General features: G+C 38.3%; 1 pseudogene; it reads left to right on the plus strand.

The window, feature by feature from the left end:
• Positions 1-6,980: 6,980 nt before the first annotated feature.
• Positions 6,981-7,789, plus strand: LOC112675255 (tubulin polyglutamylase complex subunit 2-like; annotated as a pseudogene).
• Positions 7,790-22,098: the final 14,309 nt, after the last annotated feature.

Genomic DNA, 22,098 nt, shown 5'->3' on the forward strand with positions numbered 1-22,098 from the left:
AAACCATAAAAAATAAGCAAACAGAAATTTTGGAGCTAAAAACACAATGAATGAAATGAAAAATGCAATAGAGAGCGTCAATATCAGGCTTGACTAAGCATAAACAAGAATCTGTGAACTCAAAGACTGTGAAATTATCCAGGTAGAAGCAAACAAAGAAAAAAAGAATGAACAAGAGTGAAAAAAGCCTGCATGAATACGGATACCACACTCTATGCGAAGCCATGAAGAGAAACAATCTATGCATCATTGTTGTCCCAGAAAGAGAAGAGACGTATAAAAAGAAAGAAAGCTGATTTAAAGGAATAACGGCTAAGAACTCCTCAACTATGAGAAGAGATGGGACATCAAATTTTATGAAACTCCTAGGTTTCCAAAAATGTTTCAACCCAGAGTTCTACTCCAAGGCACACAATAAAATTGACCAAAATCAAAAACAAAGGGAAAATTTTAAAAGCAGCAAAAGAAAATAATAATAATGATAATAAATTAAAATAAAATAAAATAAAAAATAAAAATAAAATAAAATAAAATAATAATCCTTACATAAGGAAACTCTCTGATTTCTAAGCAGAAACCTTGCAGGCCAGAAGAGAGTTAGATGCTATATTTGAAGTGCTGAAAAAGAAAAGGGACAATCAAGACAACCTGGCTCAGCAAAGTTGTACTTCAGAATAAAGGAGAGATAAAGGCTTTAAAAAAAAAAAAAAAAAAAGAGGTAGCTTTGTTTAAATCAGAAAAAAAAAAAATAGACTTTAAGTCAGAAACTGTAACATGTGACAAAGAAAGTCATTATATAATGGTAAAGTCAATTCATCAAAAGCATATAAAAATTGTAAATATATATGCACCCAACATTATAGCTCCTAAATACATTAAGCAAATACTAACGTATCTGAAAGGAGAAAAAAAAGACATCAATACAATAACAGTAGGATACTCCATACTCCACTTCCAACAATAAATGGATTATCCAGAAAGAAAACTAATAACCTAAATAAAACTATAGACCAAGTGGACTTAACAAACATGTACAGAATATTCCATCCCAAAGCAATGGAATATACATTCTTCTAATGTTCACACAGAACATTCTCCAGGTAAATTATGTATTAGGTCACAAAACAAGTCTTAGCAAATTTAAGAAAAGTGAAATCATACCAAGTATATTTCCTATGGCAACAATATGAAACCAGAAATTAATAACACTTGGTACATAATAATATATTTGCTTCAGGTGTACAACAAAGTAATTTGATATTGTCAGATTTAGTCCAAAGTACCCCCAGGGGGCCATTGAGCCTGGTGGTGAGAAGAGAGAGGCTCCCCACCAGCGTGGGGCCTCGATCTCCTCCCGGGTTTCAGCACCAAATATCAGGTTTAATCCCACCGGTAGTGAAATGGAATAGAGAGGCCAGGCAAAAGTTGGTCAAAACAGGCTTTTAATGGGGCGCGCTCTGGGGCGAGGTTCCGTGGCCCACAGGGGAGGGAGGGCGCTGGGAAGTCACCCCCCCAAACCGGCAGGTTGCAGGAGGGTTTATAAGGAGCTTTTGGGCGGGAGGGTTGGTAGGGAAATATGAGGTAAGGTTTCCTTATTTGGTGGTGTTTTTCAGGTTTTCGGTCTTTTCCAGTTTTTGGGATTTTTGTTTTTTTGTTTTTTGTTTTTTCTTTGTTGGGTTTTTTTTGTTTTGTTTTGTTTTTTGTTGTTTTTTTTTTTTTTTTTCTGGTTAGGGCAAGGGTTACAGGTTTTGTAAGCTAAGTTAGGGTAGGGCGGCAAGGGGCGTTGGCTAGAAAATGGAGGTGGGGCAGCGTTATTGGGAGGCTGCTGGCCTCAATATTTTGAGGTTCCCCAGTCTCGCCAGCCCAACAAATACATGCATACAGCACAAAGTGATCACCAACGTTAGCCCAGTTACCATCTGTCACCAAACAACCCTTTGGGTGTTCCCCCACCCTTTAACCTCCTTCTTTGCTAACAACCACCAATCTGAACTCTGCATCTATGAGTTTTGTTTTGTTTGTTCATTTGTTTTTTAGATTTTACATATAAGCAAAATCAAATGGATTTGGTTTTCTCTGACTTATTTTACTTAGCATAATACCCTCTAGGACCATCTTGTAGTTGCAAATGGCAAGATTTCCTTCTTTTTATGGCTGAGTAGTATTTCACTGTGTATATCTCCCACATCTTTATCCGTTCATCCATGCATGTACACTTAGGTTGTTCCCGTATCTTGGCTATCATAAATAATGCTGCAGTGAACATGGGGTTATGTGCATCTTTCTGAATTAGTGTTTTCATTTTCTTTGGATAAATACTCAGAAGTGGAATAAGATAGTTTTTTTCTTTTTAGATTTTTTTTATTTATTTATTCACGATAGACAGAGAGAGAGAGAGAGAGAGAGAGAGAGAGAGAGAGGCAGAGACACAGGAGGAGGGAGAAGCAGGCCCCATGCCGGGAGCCCGACGTGGGACTCCATCCCAGAATTCTGGTTTCACGCCCTGGGCCAAAGGCAGGCACCAAACCGCTGAGCCACCCAGGGATCCCTGGAATATGATAGTTTTATTTTTAATTTCGTAGGGAATTGACATACTGTTTTCTGTACTGACTGCACCAATTTACATTCCCACCAACACTATACCAGTGCTCCCTTTTCTCTACAACTTCTTCAATGCTTGTTACTCCTTGTCTTTTTTATACTAGCTGTTCTGACAAGTGTGAGACAGCTCACTGTGGTTTTGATTTGCATTTCCCTGATGATTAGTGATGTTGAACATCTTTCTTGTGCTTGTTTGCCATCTGTATGTCTTCTTTGGAAAAAATGTCTACTCAGAGCCTCTGCCCATTTTTAACCAGATCATTTGGGGTTTTTTGTTGTTGTTGTTGTTGTTGTTGTTGTTGAGTTGTATAAGTTATTTACATATTTTGGATAATTAGCCCCTTATTGGATATATGATTTGCAAATATCTTCTCCCACTCAAAAAGTGGTCTTTTTAATCTGTTGATGGCTTTCTCCACTATATAGAAGCTTTTTAGTTTGATGTAGTCTCATTTGTTTATTTTTGCTCTTGTTGCCACTGTCTTTGGAGAAAACCCAAAAAATATATTGCCAAGAGTAATGTCAAGCTTGCCACTTATATTTTCTTCTAGGAGAAGAATGAACCCTTAAAACTCAACAATAAGAAAACAACAACTCATTTAAAAAGTGTACAAAAGACCTTAATAGACACCTCATCTTATTTATAGATAGCAAATGGCCTTTTCTTATGAAAAGAAGCTCCATATCTAAGGAAATTATAATAATAATGAGATACCATTATTCACCTACTAGAATGGCTAAAATCCAAAACACTGGCAACATCAAATGCTGGTAAGGATGTGGAGCAACAGAAATTCTTATTTATTGCTGGTGAGAATGCAAAATGGTACAACTTAGAAGATAATTTGGTAGTTTCTTACAAAGTTAAACATAGTCTTCATCATATGATGCAGGAGTCACATGCCTTAGCATTTACCCAGCGGAGTTGAAAACATAAGTCCACGGGAAACCTTCCACATGCATGCGTATAGTAGCTTTACTCATAATTTATCTTGGGAAAAACAAGATGCCCTTCAAGAGTGAATGTGAATTTTGAAAAAAAAAATGTATGACAGTTGAAAAAAATAGGAATGGATTAAAAAATCATGATCCATACAGTTGAATTTTATTTAGCAATAAAAAGAAATGAGCTATCAAGTCATAAAAAGCTATGAAGGAAATTTAAATCTCTGTTGCAGAGTGAAAGAAGCCAATCTAAAAAGGTTATATACTGTATGATTCCAGTATGGATATTCTGGAATAGAAAAAATTATAGAAACAGTTGAAAGATTAGTGTTTGCCAGGGATTAAATGTGGGGGAGAAGGTTGACACATCACATAATGAATTCATCAAAACCTATAGAATGTGCAACACAAAGAGTGAATGAAGCCTAATGTGAACTATAGACATTAATTGATAATAAGGTATCAATATTGATTCATCCATTCAAACAAATTTACCACATCAATACACATTATTAATAATAGGGGAAACCATGGAGGTAGGGAGGAAGTATATGGAGAATTTCTGAACTTACTGTTCAATTGTCTGTTAACCTAAAACTGCTCTAAAAAATAGTCTATTCATTTTTTAAAAACTGGTAATTTTACAAAGTCACATCTGAAAAGTAATCAAATGGCTTATTTATGTATGTATGTATGTATGTATGTATGTATTTATTTCACTGGAAGAGGCCCAAGGAGTTGGTGCCGTTTCTCTATGTGATCACCAACCAGGTGACCACTGCTCCAGGCAGCCTCCATCCCTCAGGTGACAGCCCAAATCTATTACAGAATCCTAAGTGAGCTGCATCTCTATGTCTCACTTTCTTCCACCCTAAGTCCCAGAAGCTGTGTGGAATTTTCAGCTTCTGGTTCATTATGAGATAGAAACTTGGGATCAGACAGTGCAAAGACAATAGCCAGTGCGTGCTCAATGTGGGAGCCTCAGAAGAGATCTTCAAATGGACCCTCCCGGGAATCCTGCTACATTCTTCTAATCAACTCATTCTACTATCTTTCACAGTGTTACATGGCTGCCTCATTTTCTTCAAAGGTGGAGAATAACCTGTCTTCTCCCATCCTACTACCTCTCGCTTTCTACAGATAATGAATCTCTTTGTTTTACAGAGGAAATAGAAGCCATTAAGCAGACGAGCTCCATTTCCCTAATTCCTCACAAGCAAATCCAGCTGCATCTCCCACATCCCAGCTTCTTCCTTTGTGTTAATAGCAGAAATGTTTCCTTCCTCCTCCTTAGGGTCCGTAACTCCTCCTGGTAATTTGTTCCATCACTTCCCAGCTTTTTGGGGTCCTTATGCATCTACATAATGAGCATGTGTGATTATTTGTACTAACAGTCTCTCTTCTGCACACTCAGCTCTTCATCTCGATCATATGAATCCTACTGGCTTTAAACGCACCATCTCATATTTCTATAAGCTCCTTTCCACTCTGTATGAAGGGTCTGCTACTTTTTTAAAGCACTTCAATGTGACCCTCACTCTACACTACCATGCCCCTTGGGCTTTTCATAAACATCCTCAAGAGTTATTTAGAGGGTCCAGAGGGAGCAATAAATTCATGTTTGACCCACCCCTTCTGATAACAGCAATGATTGAAATATAAAAAGAGAAAACCCAAATAAAATGGCTTATCTCAAATAGCAAAAACAAACATAACAAACCATAAAGGAAGACATTTTTAAGTCTGATTACATTCAAATTTAAAATGTTCAAAGAAATAAACCAAATAGGGCAACCCCAGTAGCTCAGCGGTTTGGAGCCGCCTGCAGCCTGGGGTGTGATCCTGGGAACCCAGGATCGAGTCCCACATCGGGCTTCCTGCATGGAGCCTGCTTCTCCCTCTGCCTGTGTCTCTGCCTCTCTCTCGCTCTCTCTGAATGAATAAATCAATAAATCTTAAAAAAAAAAAAAGAAAAAGAAATAAACCAAATAAACTGAAGAATGAGGCATGGATTGAAAAAATATATTCATAATGGACATTCCTAAAAATTAGCCTCCCCAACACATGAGGAATTCATACAAGTTAATAAGGAAACAGATCCCCAGATAATAGTGGGCAAAAGGACGAAGTCATTCAGAAGAAGACAAATTACCAATTAACAGTATAAAGATGTTGAACCCCATGAGTAAATGGGGAAAATAAACTGTAGCAAAATACATTTTACATCCTTCTGAAAGGCAAATTTTGGAAGTCTGATGATGACGATGTTAAAGAAACAGATTCATATACCATTGGTGATACTCTGGAGAGCCACTGACACCATCTGCCAAAACTTCAGGCATGTGAGCTTATACCCCAGCATCCCCACTTTTAAGAATATCCTGACACATGTGTACAAGAAGGTGTACTCCAGAAAGTTCAGTGGAACTCTCTTTCTAATAAGAAATGCTCATAAGTAACGTAATGTCCATCAGTAGAAGTTGTCAAATTAGGACATATTTCTAAAATAAATGACTTGATTTATATCTCTTGTGAATAAATGGATGAATTCCTAAAGCACAATATTGGATTTTTTAGAAACAAGTTTTGGAAAAGTATGTACCATATAATATCATTTATACACATATTAAAGACATAAGCAATAGTTTGTGTCATTTACATATACATGTAGATATAGTTATAGTATTATATATGCACAGAAATGAAAGACACCAAATTAATGATAATACTTACAGCTAAAAGGTAGGGAGAGAGATTGGGAAAGAGTATACCAGGGGACTTAACTCCATCTTTAATTTATTTTAATCACAACTAAATATGACCACATATTAAAATTTAATAAAACAGGTGGCAGGTATACATATGCTCATTTTATTATTTTCTAAACTTTTCTTCTACAAATTTTGTATTTAAAAATGTAATAGTCGTCCATACTCTTTACATCCACCTCTTGGCCTGGCTCCCATCCTCACTGCACTCCAAACTGGCTTCCAGAACCATCATCACCTCACCAAAATTAACAATGCCAATGACTTCCTTATGTAAATTTCAAAGCATATATTTCCATCTCGCATGACCTACCAACCATGGTGTCTTGACTTAAATGATATACTCTCTCTGGTTTTCTCTATACCTCTCTGGTCATTCCTTCTTTCCCTCATTGGATTGCTCATCCTCTTCTACCACTGCTGCTGAAAGTTAGCTTTCAGAGGGGGACTTCCGGCATGACAAACTCTGTGATAAACTCTGTAGACCCACTGCCCAGTGAAAATGGTAAAAAATATTTCCTTTAAAGAATTATTCAGGTCCCTACAGTTGCCCTCACTGCACACAGAGTGGGGACAGAAGCCATGGAGGAGACACTGCCCCAGGGCTGCAACAAGCAGCACCTGGAGAAGCTGACCCTGGGGATTACCTGCATCCTCAAATCTCCCCTAGGTGTGGCAGAGATGACTAGCATAGAAAAACTACCTGCTGAACGTTATATGATTTCTTTATGGGAACAACAACAACAACAAAATAACTACATGCTACATGAGGATTTGAAGAATTTTTACCTGGTGACCAATGGCTTCCACATGACATGGAGTGTGAAGCTGGAAGAGCACACCATTCCACCGGGAAGCATGGCGATTAACAGCATCTCAAAACTGACTCCACTCAACCAGTCCTCCATGTATTCATTCCCTAATGCACCAACTCTGGCAGACCTGGAGGATGATACACTTGAAGCCAGTGAGAACCCGCCAGAGAAGCCTCACTTTGAGTCTTGCAGTGTGATATTTGAGCTGGATCCTTGCAATGGGAACAGAAAGGTTTGCCTTGTCTATGAAACAGGGAAACCCGTGTTAGCACAAGATACTGAGATCTGGTCCCTGGACAGAGCGTTCTCCTGAATTTTCTCACAGATACCTTTACCACTTACTACCGCCTGCTCATCACGCACCTGGGCCTGCTGCAGTGGCAGTATGCCCTCCCCAGCTATGGCATTAGCCCCCAGGCCAAGCAATGGTTCAGCATGTGTAAACCCATCACCTACAACACAGACCTGCTAGCAGAAGAGACCAGCTTCTTGGTGAATAAGCCTGGATCCCAGCAGAGTATTCAAGAGCAAGAATAATACCTTAATCCCAAAAAGAAAGGGCCTGTTCAGCCTGCAGGTGGCCAGAAAGGCCCCGAAGTTTCTCTCTCCACCTCTAACTCCTCTTCTGGTCCTGGAAACCTGGCCCTTTTCTGGAAATGAGCACTTTCACTTCCCTGCCAGCCCCACAGCCAAGATTTCCACACACAAGCGGCCCAAGCCTCAGGTTTTGTGAGTGGCACCATAGGCCTTTTCCCATGTAAGCGAGCCAAATCCCAGGCCTTTTACTCACTTTGGCATTTGCCAGGAGTTCAAGGGCATACTCAGGTCTCCTCCAGAGTTCTTTCCTCATCCCCTGCCTCTGAAAGCTGTAGAGTTTCAGAACTTGTTTAAATAGTTAAATTTTGCTGTTAAGAGATTTTTTCTCTTTCCACCCCCCCAACCCTCTACACCCTTCAGCAGTGATTAGAGAAATCCCCCCAAAGAAACCACTGATTTTGATCCATGAGGCATTAGAACTGTGCTGTTCAATTGGTAATCACTAGCCACATGTGGCTATTTATATTAAAAATTCAGTTCCTCAATTGAATTAGCCACTTTGTGAGTGTTCATGGGGCTAGTAAATTCTGTATTCAACAACACAGAGATAATGGAACATTTTCATTATCATAGAAAGTTCTATTGGTCAGTACTGCATTAGAATATTTTCATGCTACCTTTTCTCAAATCAGCTCATTTTTGTTAGAGAATGTGGATATCTTAATTTAATGTGTCATAATGTTCCATGAAAATTCTTGAAGATACAATTGTACATGTTCTTTTTATTTTTCATAATTCTTACTCAGGTCCTTTTTCAGTTTCCTATAGGGTTTATTGCTTCCAAAAAAAAAAAAGAATTATTTAATGTCTTTGGAAATGGTCCAAAGGGTATATAGTAAGTGCCAGAAACAAATTAAGAAAATCTCGGAAAATTTGATAAGAATAGCAAGAGTTTGTGGTATTTGAACTGAGACCCCTAATCTTGGTTCCCAACTCCATACAATAGAAAGCCTAGTGGTGCGGCCAGGAACAGAGAACTCTCTTTTTCTCCAGCAGTTAGTCAAAGGACTTTCTCCACAAGAGGAGCAGGGTATCAGCACTTCTCATCCTGTCCCCAACTACCAGTTGGTGAGGCTAAATTGTAGGCAAGCAGTGCCAAGAAGTGAGGACTCTCTACTTCTGCTCAAACTCCACTTATAAGACAGAGGCTCTATCTTGAATGGCATCAATGAGAATACTGAGGCCTCAGTGGTCCTTTGCTGGCTCATAAAGCATTAGTTCCATCCGAGGAGATACAACCTAAAAACACCTATTGCTCCTTACTTCCACCAATCACTCAGCCCCTAAAGTGAGAATGTCATTCAAAGAGAACTACACCATTGTTCCCAACCCCAGCTCCAAATGCTGGGGCTCACACATTTTACCTAAGAGGAGAAGTGGGCCCTAAACAAAGAGCTCCTAATCTTTTCCCCAAAAAATTGATTTCATTTGGAACAGAGTATGAACAATTTCAATCTTAAGGGCATTCTCATAAATGGTGGAAGTCATGGTGAAGGCAATCGAGCTAGCCTGTCCAAGACAACCTAGGAAAGAGAGATAAGAGCTCACCTGAAGTCTGAGCAAATATCAATCACTGACCTTGGAGATTATTCCTTTAAATGACCCTAATTTTAATGGTTAATCTCTGGAATAATAAACACTCAGAGGCATTTCTGAAAACAATCAGCCAGCAATTAGTGGACTTTACCATCTAAGTGCGGTCTAGGAAGGAGACAATTAAAGACAGCCCTGCCAAAAGCAGTGTCATCCCAGGGTGACTGAGCACACTCAAGGTGCATACCTCCTAAGGGGGAATAGACTTCACTAAAATAATCTAGCCAGTTACTAAACAAATAAACAAACAACAACAAGCCCAGGGATGGGGGATGGGAAGCTAATATCCAGAGTTGCTAGAACATATTATCTAAAATGTCCAGTTTCAAGACAAACAAACCAAAAAATCAGGAAAATGTGACATTATGGAAAAAGCAGGTAATAGAAACTACCTGTGAGAATAACCAGGTAGTGGAATTTAACTTATAAAGACCTCAAAGTGGCCATTATAATTATGTTCAAAGAACTGGAAGAAACCATAAATTAAAGATGTAAAGGAAGGTATGATGACAATACACATTGAATATAGTATTCAATAAAGTGATAGAAATTATGAGAATGAACCAAATGGAAATTTTCCTTTTGAATGTGATAACTGAAATAGAGATAAGCAAGTTCACTAGTGGGGCTCACCAGAAGAAAGAATTAGTGAATCTGAAGACTGATAGAAACAATGCAATCTAAAGGGTAAACGGGGAGAAAAAAATGAGTGAAAACAGCCTCGGAGAAATGTGGGATACTGTTAAGAACATCCACGTATGCATGATGGGAGTAACAGAATGAAAAGAGAGAGACAGAGGAGCGGAAAAACTATTTGGAGAAAAAATGGCTGAAAACTCCCCAAATTTATTAAAAGTTAGCCTTCCTCAAGGCTCACATCGGGGGCCTCTCCACTGCTCACTTTGTACTCTCCCTAGGCAACCTGATTTATATCTGTGATAGTAGTGACTTGCCTATTTTGCCTAAATTCAGACCTCTCTAAGCTATGTGCAATAGTATCTATTTCCAAATCTCTATTTCACATCTACTCTCATGGGTCTGAAAGGTGTATCTCCAAAGCCTAGTTTAGCCTAGCCTCCAAATTTCCTGTTTCCTCTCCATTTCCCAGCCACCCTCTGGCCTCAGCTAGCATGAGCTTTCACCTGGATCACTGCAATGCCCTCCTTACCATGTACACACTCACCTTCATGCACACCCCACGTGTTCACTACCTGCAGCCAGAGTGATGTTTTCCAAGCACAATTTGATTGTATCAAGCCTGTCTCATCCAGGAGAATATTAACCACCTCCAATTAACATAAAAGTCCTTGACTTGGTCTATAAGGGCTGTGTGGTCTGGCCCCCTCTCTAGTCTACCCTGTGCCATGCTAACCATGAACTATATGCTAATGAGCCACACTAGCCTTGCCTTAGGCCTAAGTATCCAGTGTGCTTCCTCCACCACAGAGTCTCTGCACACATTACTGCTTCTGCTGGAACACTCCTTCACCTCTCTTCACCTAGTAATCCCTGCTCTTCCTGGAGCAGATCAAGCACTGATTCTTCAGAGCATCCTTCCCTGATTCTCAAACTAGGTAAATCCTAACATGCATTCTCAAAGTACATGTATCTCTTATTCACAACCCTAAACAGAGTTGCAATTTTAACATTATTTGTGTGATTAATTGGTTGGTGTCCATCTCCAGTGGCATTCCAGAGTTCCATGATGGCAGGGTCCATGTCTGCTGTGCTCATCACTGTGTGTCCTAGGTCCAGCACACTACTTAGCAAGGATGCTTTGGATGGAATTAATTTATTGAAGATCTACTCTGAGCCATTTATAATAGAAATCAAGCCACCATCTTAATTTTGCCTTGGTTAGAACAAAATGGGAGCTATAAAGATTTAAAATGGCATCTTTGGGAGCTCCTGGGTGGTTCAGTCACTGAGCATCAGACTTCTGATTTGGGCTCAGGTCATGATCTGAGTCCTAAGATTTAGCCCTGCATTGGGCTCTGCACTCAATGAGGAGTCTGCTTGAGGATTTCTCTCCTTCTCCCCTGCCCCTCCCCCCATTTGTGCATGCACATGCTCTCTCTCAAATAAATAAATCTTTGAACTAAAATGTCATCTTTATATCAATAATTATTATTCTGCATAATTTTCCTCATAATTAAAATGCATTGGAATGCTGTGACTAAAACTTATTTGTGAAAGGTTTATAATATTGAAATAATTCTAAGTAGCTCTATCCCCCACAGAAGCCAACCAGAGGCATTAAGTTCAATAAATACTGCTTAGGAATGTGCAAGAGCCTACTAAATAGGTGCAAAATAAAGATCTCTACCACAGCATCATTACTTTTATAATGAGATTATTTATTGGAAGAAGAAACTGAAAGTTTTAGTCTAAACAATTAGTGGGCGATTTAAAAATCTTACTCAGCTTGCTTTCTATTTCAGGCTGTTGGGGACTGAGAAATAGGGAGAAAGAAATAAATGTTCTATGGAAGTTCCATTGCTTTAAAGTACTACTCTCCTAGCAGCTCATTTAGAAGTTGAAGATAGCATGAAATCATAGATCTTCCAGTCAATGAACACCTTCTGAAACTATGTTTGGGTTTCCCCACCCCACTCCCAGTCCTCCTCCAGCCTACATGAATCAAGATTGACATGGAGTTAACATGACATGTGTCCATCAGTTTCAGTAGGTTTTGCTATAGAAACAAGCAACTCCAAACTTGCAGTGTCTTACAACAAAGCTTTGCCCATCAAGTACACATCAGTGGTGTCCTGCTTCTGCTCCAAATGCCTTTCTTACCCCCACATGAACAATGAAAGAGTAGCAAGATCTGTAACGTATCTCACTGCAGAGGGAAGAGACCCACTGTATTCTTCGTATTCTTCGTGTCTGCAGCAATGTGGTAGAGGTCCCGTCTGCTCACAAGACTCAGCTAGAGCTGAGCTGCTGCCAATGCAAGGAAAGCATACACACGTAGGAGGTGCAACAGTCAGTGACGGGTACAGGTGCACTCTTCACACAGAGAGCAGGAGCCAGTACAGTTTCACTGGAACAGAGCCACCTCGTCCCTTTACTTAATGTCTGTGGCTGATCTCCAGATGCAATGCAGAGTCGTGGCAACAGAGGAGCAGAGACCACGAAGCCTAATGTACTTGCTCTCTTGCCCTTTCCAGAAAAAAACTTGCCAACTGTGGTCTAGAATTTAAATGAAGTCAGAACATGGTGATAATAGAAGGCAGGTAAGTTCTGGCTAGATTTTCCTTGTTTTAAAATTCTCTCTAGGCTATGAACTGTCTCGCCCCCTTCTCTGCACCCTCCTTTTACTGACTAAATCTGGGATGGACATTCCTACCATTCTACCTTCAGTATGCCACTGTTGATCATCATTAAATTTGGGGTTTTTCTCCACTTTTTAAGGTTTCATTTTAATTCCAGTTAGTTACAGGTGTACAATATAATGATTCAACAATTCCATGCATTGCTTGGTGCTCATCAGGACAAGTGCCCTCCTTAATTCCCATCACCTATTTCACCCATCCCCCACCCATCTCCCCTCTGGTGACCATCACTTTGTTCTCTGTAGTTAAGAGTCTGTTTCTTGATTTGTCTAAATCTGGGGCTTTTATGAGGGGCAAATACTCTAATGTGTTATATATCATTTAAACGAAATTCCCCTTTGGTCAAAATAATTTATTAAAAGGTACATAATTTTATAACCTGGACAAAGCCATTTTATTGCATTTTAGATTTGTTTCCTGAACTGCAAAATGTATATGTGATTTGGCTTTCTGTCAAGCACACTTACTTTGATATAGATGATTCTAATAAGAATTTGAGGAAAACATGTATTCCTTTTACTGCTACAAAATGACTGAGATTAGCAAGCAATCTGCTTAAGCACTAAACACTTTCCTGATGGATATCAGGATGCATTAAATCAAACCATGAAATGGTTAGGAACTACTGTTGCATCCGTAAGTAATTTCTTTCTTAGGTTTATCCCCTTCATGTGTCCACGGACAATGATATTACAATGAATCTGACTCTACAAGCCTGTTCTCTCATTTCAGCTTTCTCTGATTTCACTGGACCTCCCCCACCATACCCTCACATAACCTTGCCCTTGCCTATGGAGACAAGATTCTCCAGGCTTTCTAGGGAGGCAGAGACAATGAACGATGGAGAACTTTTTATATCATCATAGGCACAGAAATGAAGTCATCAATACTTGATTTTTAATGAACCCAATGTTTAAATCTTTATCACTTTGTTACAAAAGTGTCTAAATAAAGTCTATTCTAGACTCCTTTGGCTTTTCCGGTTCAAAGACCATCCTCTGAGAATGGCAGTGAAAGATTAAATGGGGCCCTAAAGTCATGGCCAACTGGCACTAAAGAAAACTTACATTATTTTAGTGAATGCCCATGAGTTCATGACGATCAAGCCACCTTAACTATCATTTTCTTAACATGTTGCCTTCCTTTAAAAGAAGAGTCTTTTGGGGTACCTGGGTGGTACGGCAGGTTGAGCAACTAAACGTGGTTTCAGCTCAGGTCATGATCTCAGGGTCATAAGATTAAGCCCAGCATTGGGCTCCGTGCTCAGTGAGGAGACTGCTTGAGATTCTCTCTCTCCTGCTCCTCCTCTCTGTGTGTTCTCTCTTTCTCTCTCTCTCTCAAAGAAATAAATATTTTTAAAAAATAAAACATAAATCAAAAAAGAGGAGTCTTTCCACTGAATTTTATAAAAAATACCATTTCAAAAAAATTTAAAAATTAAAATAAGTAAATAAATAAATAAAAACTATTTCATGCTCAACATATCATGCAATATATTGTTACACCAAATAATTTCTTCATTCATTCAACACATATGCATTGCATGTTGACTATGCGTCAGGCACTGGTCAAGCCACTGGGCATATAGAGGAAAAAGTGAATGGTCTATGTTGTCATGGAGCTTATAGTCTAGCATTAAGAGAAGGATGCTAAAGATGTTCAACAAACATATATTTCAAGTGCTAAGTTATTAAGAAAACTGAACCACGGGTGGGAGAAATATTTGAGTTAAACATTACACAATATTTTAAATATTTAATATTTAAAAGTACAATAGTCAAAGGTTGACATATGACATATCTACTCTTTAGAGATATCCACTCAGATAATTGCATTAGCCTTAGATCTGTCAAATTATTTTTGGCCAATGAGCCCATGAGAAAAAGTCTTTTTTGAGACTTTTGAATTTACTGTCCTATAATAAAATTTAGTAACAGTACTTCTTTTGACAAAATAGACTTTTAATATTCCAATTATAAGGTCCAACTGTCAAGGAATGTGTGTGGAGTATGTGTACATAACTTTATTTTTTAAACTTTCTCAAAATAATTTTAATCTAAATATATCATATAGAAAATAGACATTATTGAATCATTTCATCAGATTTGTTATATCACAAATAACTGTTATATTGCAACATCTTTGATAAGATGTTCTATATGCTTTAGGAGGGAGGATAACCATATAATTTATTTATTTATTTTTATTTATTTTTTTTACCATATAATTTAATATCTAAATAAGGACATTTTTAAGAGACAAAGAGGGTGCCATTCATAATTAAATCAGGAAAATCAGTATAAGTCAGGACTCACCTGGGCACATGATTTCTATAGATCACCTTACATTGTCTTGTTGCTAAACAGTTCTTTCCCAAACTTCAACTTCTACCCAAAACCTCTCTTCCAAGCTCTAGGATTTTATTTCTCACTGTCCACTTATGTCTAACTTGAGTGCCTAGTAGGTATCTCAAATTTAGCATTTCCAGAATCAAATATGCTTCTACTGCAGGCTTTCCCACTTCAGTAAACAGCAACGCCAACATTCCAGTTGACCAGAACAAAAGCACTGGTGTCAGATTGGTTCTCAGGCCCACAAACCCCAGGTTGAGAGGAGCCTTAGGCTCTTATGGGTATATTATCTGAGATTTCTTTTAAAGTGATTATTGGGAAAGTTCCACATGGGGGTTGGAAGTAGAAGGAGATGCATGAACCTACTACCCAGTGGTAAAACCATAACTGATAAAACTATTTTAAAACTGTAAGACCTCTGGAAATTGTTTAATGGGCACATGGCTATGGAAGAAATACCTACTCAAGAAAAATGTACTAAAAGTCAGTTAATACAGTGACAGTCTATGGCACTTGAGCCACAAACTGCTATCTCTCCTGCTACACTTCATGTAAGTGTGACAACAGGGATCTTCTCTCTTCAATTCTCAGACAAATGCTACTGTATCTCCCCAGAAGGGGCAGGCTGCCAAAATTTTTCATCCCCACCAACACAAGTTTCAGAGGCTAAATTCCTAGTGAGTGTGGACAAGAGGTTACAATTTATACTCTAAAAACTACCAAACAGGGACACCTGAGTGGCTTGGTGGTTGAGCATCTGCCTTCAGCTCAGATTGTGATCCCAGGGTCCTAGGATCGAGTCCTGCATTGGGCTCCCAGCAGGGAGCCTGCTTCTCCCTCTGCCTATGGTCTCTGCCTCTCTCTATGTCTCTCATGAATAAATAAATAAAATCTTTAAAAAAAAAAACCTACAAAACACCATTGAAAGAAATTATAGAAGATGTAAATAAATGGAAAATCACCCCATGTTCATGGGTCAGAAGACTTAACATGGTTAAGATGGCAATTACTCCCCAAATGGATCTACAGATTCAATGTAATCTCTCCCAAAATCCCAGGTGAATTCATTGTAGAAATTAACAAGCTGATATTAAAATTCATGTGGAATTTCAAGGCACCTGGAATAGTCAAAACACTCTTGAAAAACAGGAACAAAATGAGAGACTCACACTTCATAATTTCAGAATGTACAACAAAACAGGGATCCCTGGGTGGCTCAGCGGTTTAGCGCCTGCCTTTGGCCCGGGGCGTAATCCTAGAGACCCGGAATCAAGTCCCACATCAGGCTCCCTGCATGGAGCCTGCTTCTCCCTCTGCCTGTGTCTCTACTTCTCTCTGTCTTTCTCTCTCTCTCTCTCTCACTCCCTCATGAATAAATAAATAAAATCTTTAAAAAAAAAAAGAATTTACAACAAAACAATGGCAGTTAAGTGAATGTAATTCTGATATGATAAGCACATGAATGAATGGAATAAAATTAAGAATATAAGAATCAATTCATACATGTAGAGTCAACTGATTTTTAACAAGGGGGCCAGGACCAACCCACAGAGAAAGAATAGTCTTTTCAACAAATGGTACTGGGTCAACTGGATAGCCACATGCAAAATAGTGATTTGGGATTCTTACTTCACACCATATATAAAAATTAACTCAAAATATATCACAGACCTAAATGTAAGGGCTAAACCTATAAAAATCTTAAAAGAAAATGTAAGGGAAGGGCCTACATTCGATTTGGCAAAGATTTCTTGGCTAGGGCACCAAAGCACAGCAACGACAAAAAATAGATCAGTTGAAATTCATCAAAATTTAAAAATTTTTGGCTCAAAGGATACCATCAAGAAACTAAAAACAGAACCAACAAAATGCAAGAAAATATCTACAAATCATATCAGATATAAGGGACTTGTATCTGGAATATATGAAGAGCTCTTACAACTTAATAATAAAAAGGCATACAACACAATTTGAAAGTGTGCAAAAGACCTGAATAGACATTTCCCCGAGGAAGATATACAAGTAACCCATAAGCACATAAAAAGACGCTCAATATTATTAAACATCAGGCAAATGCAAATCAACTACAAGTTACCACTTCACACCCACTGTTAACAATAAAAAAAGTCAGATGGTAACAAGTGTTGGCAAGGATAAGGAGAAACTGAAACATTCATACACTGCTAGTGGAAATGTAAAATGGTGAAGTGCTTTGGAAAACAGTCTGACAGTCCCTCAAATGATTAAACATAGAGTTACCACAGGACCCAACAATTCCAATCCTGGACATAAACATATGTCCACACCAAAGCTTGTATATGACTGTTGCTAGCAGCATCATTCATTACTACCAAAAGGTGGGAACACTCTTCATCCATCAAGTCATGAGTGGATGAACAAAATGTGGTATATTCATGAAATGGAATATTATTCAGTCCTAAAAAGAAACACATGCTACAACATGCATTAATCTTGAAAATATTATGCTCAATAAATCCAATCACAAAAAAAACATATACTATATGATATCAATCACATTAAAAGTCCCAATTGGAAGGGCACCTGGGTGGCTCAGTGGTTGAACTTCTGCCTTAGGCTCTCTCCATGTGTGTCTCTCATGAATAAATAAAATCTTAAAAAAAAAAAAGGAAAGGAAATAAATAATCTGAATAACCTTGTATCTTTTAAAGAAACTGAATTCATGGTTCAAGTTCAATTGAACTTCCCACAAAGAAACTTCCTGGTCTGGTTGGCTTCATTCATTATGTACCAAATTTTTAAGGAAGAAATCAGACCAATTGTACATAAAATTTTTAGAAACTATTAAACTATTAAATGAGAGGATGCTTCCTCTCATTTCATAAGGCCAGGATTATTTGGATACTAAAATATACAAAGATATTTCTAGGGGAAAAAAAAGAAAAAACCATAGACTAATTTCCCTTATGAACACAAATCTAAGCAAAATTTCAGCAAGTCAAATCCTAGCAACAGATAAATAATCATATCTTGTCACCAAGTGGGTTTCTTTCACAGAATGTAAGCTTAGTACACAAAAATCAATTTACCATATTAACTACTAAAAAATAAAAATTATGTTAATATTAAGCATGCAGAAAAAACATTTGACAAAATTCAACATCTGTTCATGATAAAAAGTCAGAAAACTATTAATAAAGGAGATGATTCAATCAGTATAAAAGATAACTTCAAAACCCTACAACTAACATCAAACTTATTGTTCATGAATTAATGCTTTCCCTGTAAGACTGGGAACAGTGTAACGACCTTTATTTTCCCCCTTTTATGAAATGCTGTACTAGAAATCCTAACTAATACAATAAGTAGAGAGAAGAGAAGGAAGGACAGGAGGAAGGAAGGAAGGAAGGAAGGAAGGAAGGAAGGAAGGAAGGAAGGAAGGAAGGGGAGAGCACATAGATTGGAAAGGAAGAACTAAAACTCTATTTGCAGATGGCATGATTGCTTATGTAGGACATTCTAAAGAATCTACAAAAGAATCCAACAGTTCTAATAAATGAGTTTAACAAGATCTTAGCATACAAGGCCAATACACACACACACAAAAAAATTGTATTTCAGTGTACTAGCAATAAACAGTTGGAAATTGAAGTTTAAAAATGAAAAAAATACAATAGCATAAGAAATACTTAGGAATAAATTTAACAACATATATATAAGACATTTATGCTGAAAGGTACAAAAACATCAGTGAAAGGAAATTTATTTTTATTTTTTTTAGAGGAAATTTTAAAAGTCCTAAACAATTGGAGACAGATGTTATATTCATGGACCAGGAGACTCAATATTAAGATGTCAGTTTTCTCCAGGGTGATCTATAGCTTTAATGCAATTCCACCCTATACCAACAAGCTATTATGCAGAAATTGACAAATTGCCCACAAAATGTGTGTAGAAATACAAAAGGATTAGAAGATCCAAAGCATTCTTTAAAAAAGATAAATTTGAGATGTTTGGTATTAAAACCTAAATCTGTCTCACTCTGCAGAAAGATCTTCAATGGGATCCAACAATACATGTAATTATGTACATACATTATGCTTATTTACATATGTTACACATACCTACATAAAATATGAGTCTGCATACACATAAAGATTTATATTGCGGGGATCCCTGGGTGGCACAGCGGTTTAGCGCCTGCCTTTGGCCTAGGGTGCGGTCCTGGAGACCCGGGATCGAATCCCACATCGGGCTCCCGGTGCATGGAGCCTGCTTCTCCCTCTGCCTATGTCTCTGCCTCTCTCTCTCTCTCTCTCTGTGACTATCATAAATAAATTTTAAAAATTAAAAAAAAGATTTATATTGCATATACACTTTTATTACATGCATATATAACATAAATACATATTTGCACATATGCACGCACACTTGCACACATGTCACAAATATGCTTGCTTATGTCATATACATGCACTTGCATCACACACATGCATGCACACATGTGCATTTATATTACATGATGCATAATTTCATGTCTACATATGTGCACACTTAAATTGTTCATACCTATATTTTGTATATTCAAAATGTTTATAGGTACATGCCTACATATGTGCATCGCATTACATACATATGCATATACCCACACATACAAACTTACACACACACGTGTGCACACAAACACATTTACAGTCCACGTATGCATGCTTGCATGCACACACACATACAGCTGGCAGCCTGTCCCGTGTCTCATTCCTACAGAGCCCTCTCTTCTCAGGCTACCAATAGTTCCCTTGAAGGCAGTAGCTCGTATGCTATAATAAATTACATTTTCTAGGGTATTTAATTTTAACTCAAAACCCAAAAGGCACATTGAAAGTCCAGTACAATAAATATGTCATGGTGAAATGGTGACTAAGAGCTCGTGTTTTAGGTTAGAGCATCATATTCTTCCTTTTTCATCCTCAATTTAAAGCCAACCTGCTCCTAAGCCCAGCCAAATTGAAAAACAAGTAAAGAAATTAAGTATATTAAGTCCTGAAAGAAAAAAAAAAAAACCTCCCCTAGACAAACTGTCAGCTTATTAACTCCCATTTTCCTTCTTGAAGTTTAATTTACTAGACTTAAAAACCTTCAGTTACAGAAAAGGAGAAACTTCACAGGTGCCTGCAGCTTTAAGGCAGGCTTGAACTGTTTCTAGACATCTTTGAAGAAGAAATCAGGTCATAAAATAGAAGCATTTAAACCAATACACCACCAGTTCTCTTTCCTCAGCTCAAAGTTAGGCTTGAGACAACTTAGCAGAAGGGCTGAGGCAAGGTGAATCCATTTCACAAAAGAATAAATCATTATTCCACCAGGATATTAAAGATTTTGCATTGTAGCAAGGGTTGGAGGATGTGGGCAGGGAAATTTGGGATAAGCGTGTTTATGACAATTACTGAATGCATCTGATCGCTCACCATCAGGAGCATTGTTTTCAAAGGACCCTTTAGTTCACGGCCGTACCTTGTATCAGGCTCTATGATTACAGAAGATCTGTCATTACTCCCAGACATTACAAATGCAATCATAATTATTTTAATGGATCATTTACTTCCCAAACTTTACAATAAATCCATTATTGTACTGAGGTGATTTAGCCAAGATCACAATCATGCTTCTTTTTTAATAGCCAAGAATTTATACTTGCCACCAATCAATACGAGTAATTTTATCTTTGAGCAAAGAAAAAACTACTGGGGCACCTGGGTGGCTGTGACTCTTGATTTTGGCTCAGGTCCTGGTCTCAGGGTCATGAGATTGAACCCCACACCAGGCTTCATGCTCAGTGCAGTCTGCTTGTCCCTTTTTCTCTGTTTCTCCTCTTCCTCCTCCTCCTCCTTCCCTCTCTCTCTCTCAGTAAATAAATGAATAAATAAATAAATAAATAAAATCTTTTAAAAAGTTAAAACTGCTAATAAAGAGTCTCTATTCTTAAAAGCCACCTCTGACTCTTTGTATACTAATTACTATAGTGTCTTTCCCCAAGTAAACATTAAGTGAATGTTATTTCACAACTATCATTGTAGAAATCGTTAGGATGATCACAGATATTTGGTTCTTTTCAGACATATGGTAGGATCACACTCTGGCCCCTGAACAAATAAATGGTCACATTCCTTGTTTGGGTCAAAATGTGAGCAGGATTGACATCTGTTTACTTCCAGGATTGGAAGTAGGGTCTGCACTCCCTTTTTCTTCCACACTGGTGTGTAGCAGTGTTCCAGAAAGCAGCTGCTCCAACACAGGGGGACCCAGGATATGCATCATAATACTGCAGGGCAAAGCTCGACTGACCAGAAATGGACCAGCATTGCAAGCAGGAAATTGATGTTTGTTATTTAAACTACTAAGATTCATGGGATCCCTGGGTGGCGCAGCGGTTTGGCGCCTGCCTTTGGCCCAGGGCGCGATCCTGGAGACCCGGGATCGAATCCCACATTGGGCTCCCGGTGCATGGAGCCTGCTTCTCCCTCTGCCTATGTCTCTGCCTCTCTCTCTCTCTGTGACTATCATGAATAAATAAAAAATAAATAAACTACTAAGATTCAGAAGTTGTTAGTGGTTGCAGCACCACCCACCTTACTTAAAGGACACAATTCTTGTCAGATACACCCAGGCGAACAGTGTGTATTTATTTATATTATTAATTTTTAAGATTTTATTTATTTATTCATGAGAGACACACAGAGAGGAAGAGACACAGGCAGAGGGACAGGCAGGGTCCCTGTGGGGAACCGGATGCGGGACTCTATCCCAGGACCCCGGGATCACCACCTGAGCCAAGGGCAGATGCTCAACTGCTGAGCCCCCCAGATGCCCCGACTTGATTTTTAACATACTCCCACAAGGTAAATACTACTGACATCATCCCAACTCTTCATATTATCCAGAGAGATTAGGTACCTTTCTGAGACCATATCCTCTGTCCTAAAGTCACAACATAGATAAAATATTGGACAAGTTAATCAAAAGAATGCAGTTGCATGGAAAGCTAAGGAAACAATCCATGGACCAAATGAGAAGAGAAGTGAGAAGTAGCAAGAGGAGCAGAACCCTCCTGGCT

This window comes from Canis lupus, chromosome 10 (genome assembly GCF_003254725.2).
Source record: "Canis lupus dingo isolate Sandy chromosome 10, ASM325472v2, whole genome shotgun sequence".
Classification (NCBI taxonomy): domain Eukaryota; kingdom Metazoa; phylum Chordata; class Mammalia; order Carnivora; family Canidae; genus Canis; species Canis lupus.